Here is a 9,961-nt window from a genome sequence, read left to right on the forward strand (position 1 = left end):
GGCCTTAGAAAGCATCACTACGAACAAAGCTAGTGGAGGTGATGGAATTCCAGTTGAGCTATTTCAAATCCTGAAAGATGATGCTGTGGAAGTGCTGCATTCAATATACCAGCAAATTTGGAAAACTTAGCAATGGCCACAGGACTGGAAAAGGTCAGTTTTCATTCCAATCCCAAAGAAAGGCAGTGCCAAAGAATGCTCAAACTACTGCACAATTGCACTCATCTGACATGCTAGTAATGTAATGCTCAAAATTCTCCAAGCCAGGCTTCAGCAATATGTGAACTGTGAACTTCCTGATGTTCAAGCTGGTTTTAGAAAAGGTAAAGAAACTAGAGATCAAATTGCCAACATCCGCTGGATCATGGAAAAAAGCAAGAGAGTTCCAGAAAAACATCTATCTCTGCTTTATTGACTATGCCAAAGCCTTTGACTGTGTGCATCACAATAAACTGTGGAAAATTCTGAAAGAGATGGGAATACCAGACCACCTGACCTGCCTCTTGAGAAACCTATATGCAGGTCAGGAAGCAATGGTTAGAACTGGACATGGAACAACAGACTAGTTCCAAATAGGAAAAGGAGTACCTCAAGGCTGTATATTGTCACCTTGCTTGTTTAACTTCTATGCAGAGTACATCATGAGAAACGCTGGGCTGGAAGAAGCACAAGCTGGAATCAAGATTGCCAGCAGAAATATCAATAACCTCAGATATGCAGATGACACCACCCTTCTGGCAGAAAGTGAAGAGGAACTAAAAAGCCTCCTGATGAAAGTAAAAGAGGAGAGTGAAAAAGTTGGCTTAAAGCTCAACATTCAGAAAACGAAGATTATGGCAACCGGTCCCATCACTTCCTGGGAAATAGATGGGGAAACAGTGGAAACAGTGTCAGGGTTTATTTTGGGGGGCTCCCAAATCACTGTAGATGGTGACTGCAGCCATGAAATTAAACGACGCTTACTCCTTGGAAGGAAAGTTATGACCAACCTAGAGAGCATGTTCAAAAGCAGAGACATTACTTTGCCAACAAAGGTCCATCTAGTCAAGGCTATGGTTTTTCCAGTGGTCATGTATGGATGTGAAAGTTGGACTGTGAAGAAAGCTGAGCACTGAAGAATTGATGCTTTTGAACTGTGGTGTTGGAGAAGACTCTTGAGAGTCCCTTGGACTGCAAGGAGATCCTACCAGTCCATTCTAAAGGAGATAAGTCCTGGGTGTTCTTTGGAAAGAATGATGCTAAAGCTGAAACTCCAATACTTTGGCCACCTCATGCGAAGAGTTGACTTATTGGAAAAGACTCTGATGCTTGGAGGGATTGGGGGCGGGAGGAGAAGGGGACGACAGAGGATGAGATGACTGGATGGCATCACTGACTCGATGGACATGAGTTTGGGTGGACTCCAGGAGATGGTGATGGACAGGGAGGCCTGGCGTGTTGCAATTCATGGGGTGGCAAAGAGTCAGACAGGACTGAGCAACTGAACTGAACTGAACTGAAAAGACAAAGAAGGGGAAAGCCCGCAAAAATAGAACAAAGGAAGGTCAAAGAAGGGTCCGAGGACCGGAATGAAGACTTCAGGTAGATCAGCATTCCTGGCTGAGCCCAATTTGCATAGGGCAGGCCGAGGGGGAAGAAAACATATAAAAGAAGGAGCCAAGCACTCTCTGTCTCTCTCTCACTCCCATGTGCGGAAACACACTGGCATGCTCCTCCACCCTCTTCTCTTCTTTGAGGATGGATTCTCCTGCAATCTTCTAAATAAAATTGAGCTGTAACCCGGATTTGCCTAAGAGCTATAACATGGTCCGTTCGAGACCTGAGAGCTATAACATGGTCTGTCCAAGACCCGAGAGCTGTGACACGCCGAGGGGGCTTTAATGTCCATCACTCCAAATCTTTGTTGTAATGAGACAAAGAACCGAGGAGCATACACTCACCTGACACAGGGGTACAGATCTCACCCTATTTCTCAAAGGTTGTTGCTGAACAAAAAGACGCTTGACCTCCAGAGGAGAAGAATTCGATCCGGGGCCAGAGACAAGGCTTGATCGCTCAGAGATTTTGTGTAATAAAGTTCTATTAAAGTATAAAGGAGATAGAGAGAGCTTCTGTCATAGACGTCAGAAGGGGGCAGAAAGAGTACCCCCCTGCTAGTCTTCAGCTGGATGTTATATAGTCACTAGCAGTCTGTTAATGAAAGAAAGGAATGTCTTAAAACTCAGAATGACACCAGGCCCCTCATGTATAAGATGCATTTTGGAATAATCTTGGCACTAGATGATTCATCCCAGGCCATAAAATGATTGACTTGAATCTTGTAGAAGGGCAGATTACCATACAAATAGTTTCATTTACATAGATTACGGGAAAAATATCTGAGTATAACACATTGGTTTGCCAAGTAGGTTCTGAGCCATTAGGCGGAACCAACTTGAAGACAGAGTTTGGGGTAAATGCATAGTACATTAACATAGCTTAAGACAAACATTTCCATAAGAAAAATGCATTGGTTAACTCAAGGTTTGAGAATAGTTAACTTCAGGGGAAACCAGGTGTCATTATGGCAACACAGTATTTTAAGAGAAACCTCCTTTTAAATTTGAGTAGAGAAGGAAAAACTACAGCTAGTTTGTTTCCTCCTGCCACTTAAGAGAGATAAAAATGTCTGACACTTGCAGGGTATTTTCTCTGTTTGGAGACCCCTGGCTTTCCTGCCTGTTACCCTGTCATTTCTAAAGTATCTTTCTCCAAATGACACCTACCCATCCTGTGCTTTTCTAGAAGTGGTAGGTGCTATGGGAACATGTTATACATCCATGATTATAGTCTGCATGTTCCTCACAACTAAAAATGCTGTAGGTCGGTGATGAATTACATGCCCAGAGAAGTATTCCAACAAAGTAAATGTAAATATAAAAATAATCATAATAAAATAAAATTTCACTGTTTTCAGCAATTTTATCCCACATCTTGTCACTGTTCCCTCTTTGTTGGCTTGCCTTCTCCATTTTCTGCTCATCACATTCATTATTTTAAGCTTGTTAGTATGTAAGGTGTTATTGTTACTTAGTGTGTTTCATTTCATTAATAGGTATCTCTGTGAAAGACACAGACTTCAGAAAATTTAAATAATGAGGACAAGATTGTGCAGGTGGGAAAAGACAGGACTCTAAGACACTTTGCTTCCTAAACTGGTGTCGTTTCTCTCATACATGTTCCTTTCAACAAAAATGATGCCTTCTACCAAAGAAGTAGCATGCCCGTGATGAGCCACTTAACCTCCCTGGTCCCCAATTTCCTCATCTGTCAGTGAGAATTATGAATCCTACACTGACTATCTCATATGGTGCCTGCAAGAAGAAAGTAAGATAATGTATGTGAAGAAATTTCTGAAGTGCTAATAAAAAATTAAAAGTGTCATTTTATTATCTCCACATGGAAGACAGCTGAAGAACACTGGGATTTAAAATACCAGATTTGATCTCTTACTACTTGTGTTACCATGACAAATAGTGAAAGTCATTTGGACCTAATGCTTTTTCCAACTATGACTCAAAAATATGAGCTAAATGATCACACAGGTCCCCACTATTCACTGAATCAAGGTTTGGATTAAACTGATGTCTGATTCATGGTTTCCCAATTTCCAGTACCCTTTAAGATTTTGAAATAAGTACCAGATTTGCAAAAAGAAAAAAAAAAAAAAAAGCAATTAAGAATTCTTAGAAACAATTTTCTAAGGGCACAATGCCTTAGGATTTTGAGTAAGAAAACCAGCTGTGCCTACATTATACTGCAGTCACCATCTTTGTGTGTTTGTCGCTCAGTTGTCTGACTCTTTGCGACTCCATGGACTGTAGCCCACCAGGCATCTCTCTGCATGGAATTCTCCTGGCAAGAATAATGGACTGGGTAGCCAGTCCCTTCTTCAGGGGAATCTTTCAGACCCAGGGATCAAACCCTGGTCTCCTGCACTGCAGGCAGATTCTTTACAGCCTGAGCCACTAGGGAAGCATACAGAAAGTTCCCAAATAGTGCCAGTGAAGAGTGGTGAAAACAAATTCCGTTTTTAAAGACTCAGGTTGGCCATTAGTGTAGTTCCAGAATTGTGAGTATTTCACATTAACCAAGCATCAACAAAGCTGGATTTAGAAGTGCCCTCAAAGGTCCACCACACTCACAGAGCAAGCCCCAATGTTCCATGCTCCCTTGTAGATGCAACAGCTGAGCCCTGAGCAGAAGTGGTAGGTAGGTCCTCCACTGAGTGGTGGCTGCTGTGAGGTGGTTAGAGAATCTGCTCCCTGAGCCAAAGGACTCTGTCAGGACAAGATAGAGTTCAGAAGTCCTAGTGAAAATAAATAAGAGAAAACTTCATTTAAAATGGAGTCAGGAGGCCAAAGAGTCGGACAGGACTGAGCAACTGAACTGAACTGAGGAGGCCCCAAAGAGGACTCTCATGCAGGTACAACCATGCAGCCTGCATAACCAAGCAGAAAGGACAACAATAAGGAAGTCTATTTGTGTAGAATTCTCTTCTCAAGTTCTTGTCCCTGTTGGTAAGAATTTACTTTTTGATCTGCTACAAGGAGAACATTTTTCACATGGGAATTTCATCTCCTACTTTTAAGAAAAGGAAGGAAGGGCCCTCCCTACCCCAACAATAGTGCACTAGCCACCCTTGCAGCCAAGGAGAACCTGCCCCAACCTTGAACTCATTCTCCTCCAGTGAACTTTTATCCAAAGCAACTCTCCCCAGGTTCCTCCTAAAACCTAATAAGCATTGACTTTCCTTTTGTCTCTTTGCGAGAAAGCAGATAGATAGGTCCCTGGGCTGATCAGCTGGAATTTGTCAGGCTGAGCAAATTGGACCTTGTCTCTCTCTCATATTTCAAGGAAAAATAGCGGGAGCAGAGAGGATCTGAGTCCTGCTGGAGTAAAAGACAAGATGATCATATCTATAATTCTTGAGGTCAAGGAGACCTCCTTGAATAAACACTTGCAGAAAGGTTTCTCAGGGGTGAGAAAGGGAGAGAGTACTACCCCATACTATGTGCTATTAATCTCCTAGAGACCTTCCCACTGGAATCCATCTTAGCTAAAAGATATGCATGTATATCAGAAGGGCCCTGGGTCAGATAAGATATGGGAAATGAAGCAAGATGATTGGCCAAAGGAAAAAAGACCCAGAAGATGCTCCCATATAACCAATTTAAACTACCCTTTTAGGGATCCTCATTAGACGATGTACACTCTTGTCTGGATGGGTAGTTCTGCTTGTCTTCTGTCAAATTCTGTGCCTATTTTACTATTTCAGTCTTCCTGTAAAACTCTTTTTTTCAGAGAAGTCTAGAGCAAGGGATCTGCTACTACCCACCAGTCCCTGGTGGTCTTATGGTTAGGATTCCTGGTTTTTACCCAGACAGCCCAGGTTCAATTCTCAGGCCGGAAATTAAGATCTGACTTCAAGTTGCCACATGCTGCTGTCACCCTGAGCTCATTTGGACTTGCCTTTGGTTCATAAAATCTTGCTTGTCCTGATTCCTAGGTGAACACATTTTGCTCTTTCTACTGGTTGTTTTATCCTTAATGTCAACAGTTACAGTCTGGGAACTTTGGGTTTTCATCTCTGCCACCATCTCTTCTGTATCAGTAAACAATCCAGGTGGTAGGGAAGGATGGTCCCATTTCAATCCAGCAGAATCACACAAGATCAATCCCTGGACATCAATGCAAAGTCATTTCCTGTCCAGGAACTGAGATGGGAAGGACCAGGGTGGATTTCAGAAGGGCTAAGACCAATCTCAGTGAAAGTGAAGTCGCTGGGTAGTGTCTAACTCTTTGTGGCCCCATGGACTGTAGATTACCATGCCCCCTGTCTGTGGGATTTTCCAGGCAAGAGTACTGGAGTGGGTTGCCATTTCCTTCTCCAGAAGATCTTCCCAACCCAGGGATCGAACCTGGGTCTCCTGCATTATAGGCAGACAGTTTACCATCTCAGCCACTAGGGAAGTCAGTACCCAAGAGCAAATCCTAGTCCTTGACAGAACACAATTCACATTTTGCAAAAGGTGAAAACCTCGTGTGTACAAGATTAAGATACAAATGAACTGAAAACAGTGGACTTTATTAAAGACAGTTCATATTGATCACAAAAATCAATCAGATACATGTCACAGATATTTTAAAAATAAATATTATAAAGTCTCAGATTGTTTATAACCATTGCTAACAGTCTACTCTAAAACAAATGAACCCAAATATGGGGAAAATAATCTTTATATTAGTTGAACTGAAATATAATCAAAATAGTATTTTGATATATAAAAGGACATTTAAGGGTTTGTGGAGAAGGAAATGGATACCCACTCCAGTGTTCTTTCCTGGACAACCTCAGGGATGGAGAGCCTGGTAGGCTACTGTCTATGGGGTCACACAGAGTCAGACACGACTGAAGCGACTTAGCAGTAGTATCATGGAAAAGTTATTGAAAAAATATCAAGACATGAAATTTTATGAAAAATGCAATGATGATAACTAATATCATCAATATTTACAATGTACCAAGCACATTTCTAAGATATTTACATATGTTAACTTCATTCTCATAAACATATGAAGTAGGCAATTTTTCCCAGTTTCTGGATAAGGAATCCTAGGATCAAAGAGTTTAAGTAACATGCAAATTACTCAGTGTCCCAGAGAGAGTACACCACATAGTCGAGATCTAAAACAAAGTGCTTGGTTTCAGGTTCTTTACTTATAATGACTATGCTACATTAGCAACAACATACACACACATAATTAATACTGGACTCATATAAACCAAAATATGACTGGTCATTGCACTATTTAAGGTCATTTATAGATCATCTTTTCAACTTAATAACTTTTTTTCTTTTTCGGCTTACATGTCCAGTTGCTCCATTCCATCCCAAAGAAAAAGAAAAGCAAGAAGGCAAAGTGAGTTTATGAAGAGACCTTACAAATAGCTAAAGAGAGAAGTGAAAAACAAGGGAGAAAGGTAAAAGTATACCCAACTAAACACAGATTTCCAAAGAACAGCACAGGCAGACAAAAAGGCCTTCTTCAATGAACAGTGTATAAAACTAGAATAGAACAACAGAAAGAGAAAGACTGGAGATCTCTTCAGGAAAATTGGAGATGTCAAGGGAACATTTTGCACAAGTGCCAAGTTGCTCAGTCGTGTCTGACTCTTTGCGACCCTATGGATGGTAGCCCGCCAAGCTCCTTTCTCCAAGGGCATTCTCCAGGCAAGAACACTGGAGTGGGTTGCCATGCCCTTCTCAAGGAGATCTTCCCAACCCAGGGATCCAACCTGCGTCTCTTATGTCTCCTGCATTGGTGAGTTCTTTACCACTAGTGCCACCTGGTAAGCCCGTGCATAGGGAAACAGTCAAAATAAGGTCTTCCAAGGGAAGAAGCTGGAGCAACGAGAGGTGCCCATTCACTAAGGAAAGTCACAGTAAGGAACCTGAACTCCTTTCCTATTTGAAAAGAAGAGCCAGTAGAGATAAAAGCAGAAAATGAAGACATTGAATTCCTATCACTATGACTGCAGTGTGGAGGGAGGCAAGTCAGGAGGCTGCTGGAGTAATCCAGGACATAGAGGTCTTGGATTTCAGATGAGGGAGACATGTTTACAGATTTGAGAAGCACTATGGAAATAAATTTCACATGGCATGCTAATTTTACTGTAGAAAATGAGTGTAATGTAACAGTCTCTGACTTTTGTAATAGTCTTATTTGGATATTGGGCTTACACTGTCATTGATCTATTGTGGGCATAACTTGTGAATTTGGAGGCTGAGCAGAGAACATTTGCAAGTAAGGGAATTTTTAGTGTATCTGGACCTCTCTTGGGAGTTGTGAATTTAAAATAGGTGCAAGCATGGATTTGGGGACGTATCCCACCTATTCAGGTGAAGACTTGCCATTTATAGGCCTGAATTGTAAAACTGCTACATTGTTATTTCCCTAGTGCTATTCCAGTGTTTATGTTCAATAGAGTTCAACTCTGCAACCGTATGGACTATAGCCCATGAGACTCTCTGTCCATGGGATTTTTCAGGCAAGAGTACTGGAGTGGGTTGCCATTTCCAAAGATGGACATAATAAAGGACATAAATGGTAGAGACCTACCTAACAGACACCGAGGAGATCAAGAAGAGATGGAAAGGATACATGGAAGAATTATATTAAAAAGATCCAGGTGAACCAAATGACTATGATGCTGTGGTCAGCAATCCAGAGCCAGACATTCTGGAGAGTGAAGTCAAGTGGGCCTTAGGAAGCACTGCTATTAATAAAGCTAGGGGATTTGACAAATTTCAGAATTATTCAAAACCCTAAAGGGTGATGTTGCATTCAATATAACAGCAAATCTGGAAGACCCAGCAGTGGCCACAGGACTGGAAAATGTCAACCCTCATCCCAATTCCCAAGAAGCATAGTACTAAAGAATGTGCTAACCATCAGATAGTTTCACTCATCTCCTATGCTAGTAATGTCATGCTTAAAATCTTGCATGCTAGGCTTCAGCATTATGCAAACCTAGAACTTCCAGATGTCCAAACTGGATTTAGAAAAGGAAGAGGAATCAGAGATCAAATTGCCAACATTCACTGGACCATAGAGAAAGCTAAGGATTTCAAAAAAAAAACATCTATCTCTGTTTCACTGACTACGCCAAAGCCTTTGACTGTGTGGATCATAATAAACTATGGAAAGCTCTTAAAGAGATGGGAATACCAGACCATCTTACCTGTCTCCTGACAAAACCTGTATGAAGGTCAAGAAGCAACAGTTAGAACCCTGTATGGAACAACTGATTGGTTAAAGATTGAGAAAAAAGTATGACAGGGATGTCTACTGTCACCCTCTTTGTTTTATTTATATGATGAGCACATCATGAGAAACACCAGGATGAATGAGTTACAAGCTGGAATCAAGATAGACAGAAGAAAAACATCAGCAACCTCAGATATGTGAATGATACCACTCTAATCGCAGAAAGTGAAGAGGAACTAAAAAGCACCTTGATGAGGGTGAAGGAAGAAAGCGAAAGAGCCCGTTTAAAACTAAATATTAAAAAAACTAAGATCATGGCATCCGGCCCCATACTTCATGTCAAATAGAAGTTGAAAAGGTAGAAGTAGTGACAGACTTCCTCTTCTTGAGCTCTAAAATCACTGCAAGTAATGACTGCAGCCATGAAATCAGAAGACATTTTCTTCTTGTCAGGAAAGCTATGACAAACCTAGACGGTGTGTTGAAAAGCAGAGACATTGCCGACAAAGGTCCGTATAGTCAAGGCTATGGTCTTCCCAGTGGTCACATACAGTTGTGAGAGCTGCACTGTAAAGAAGGCAGAGCGCCAAAGAGTAGATGCCTTTGAATTGTGGTACTGGAAAAGACTCCTGAATCCCTTGGACAGCAAGGTGATCAAACCAGTCAATCTTAAGAGAAATCAACCCTGAATACTCATTGGAAGGACTGATGCTGAAAGTACTTTGGTCATCTGATGTTAACAGCTGACTCATTGGAAAAGTCATTGATGCTGGGAAAGATTGAGGGCAGAAGGAAAAGAGGGCATCAGAGGTTGAGATGGCTGGATGGCATCACTGAGGCAATGGACATGAACTTGGGCAAACTTCGGGAGATGGTGATGGACAGGGAGGCCTGGTGTGCTGCAGTCATGAGGTTGCAAAGAGTCAGACAGGACTGGGCAACTGCATAACAATAGCCAGTTGCTCCAGCACTATGTATTTTTGCAATTATTTTATTTATTTTAATTGGAGGTTAATTACTTTACAATATTGTAGTGGGTTTTGCCATACATTGACATGAATCAGCCATGGGTGTACATCTGCTCCCCATCCTGAAACCCCCTCCCACCTCCCTCCCGATACCATCCCTCAGGATCATCCCAGTGCACTGA

General features: G+C 41.7%; 1 non-coding gene across 1 annotated transcript; it reads right to left on the reverse strand.

Moving 5' to 3' along the window:
• Positions 1-5,939: 5,939 nt before the first annotated feature.
• Positions 5,940-6,011, reverse strand: TRNAY-AUA (transfer RNA tyrosine (anticodon AUA)). The gene has a single exon. It is a non-coding gene; the product is annotated as a tRNA-Tyr (tRNA).
• Positions 6,012-9,961: the final 3,950 nt, after the last annotated feature.

Source organism: Bos mutus, chromosome 4 (genome assembly GCF_027580195.1).
Source record: "Bos mutus isolate GX-2022 chromosome 4, NWIPB_WYAK_1.1, whole genome shotgun sequence".
Taxonomy (NCBI): Eukaryota; Metazoa; Chordata; class Mammalia; order Artiodactyla; family Bovidae; genus Bos; species Bos mutus.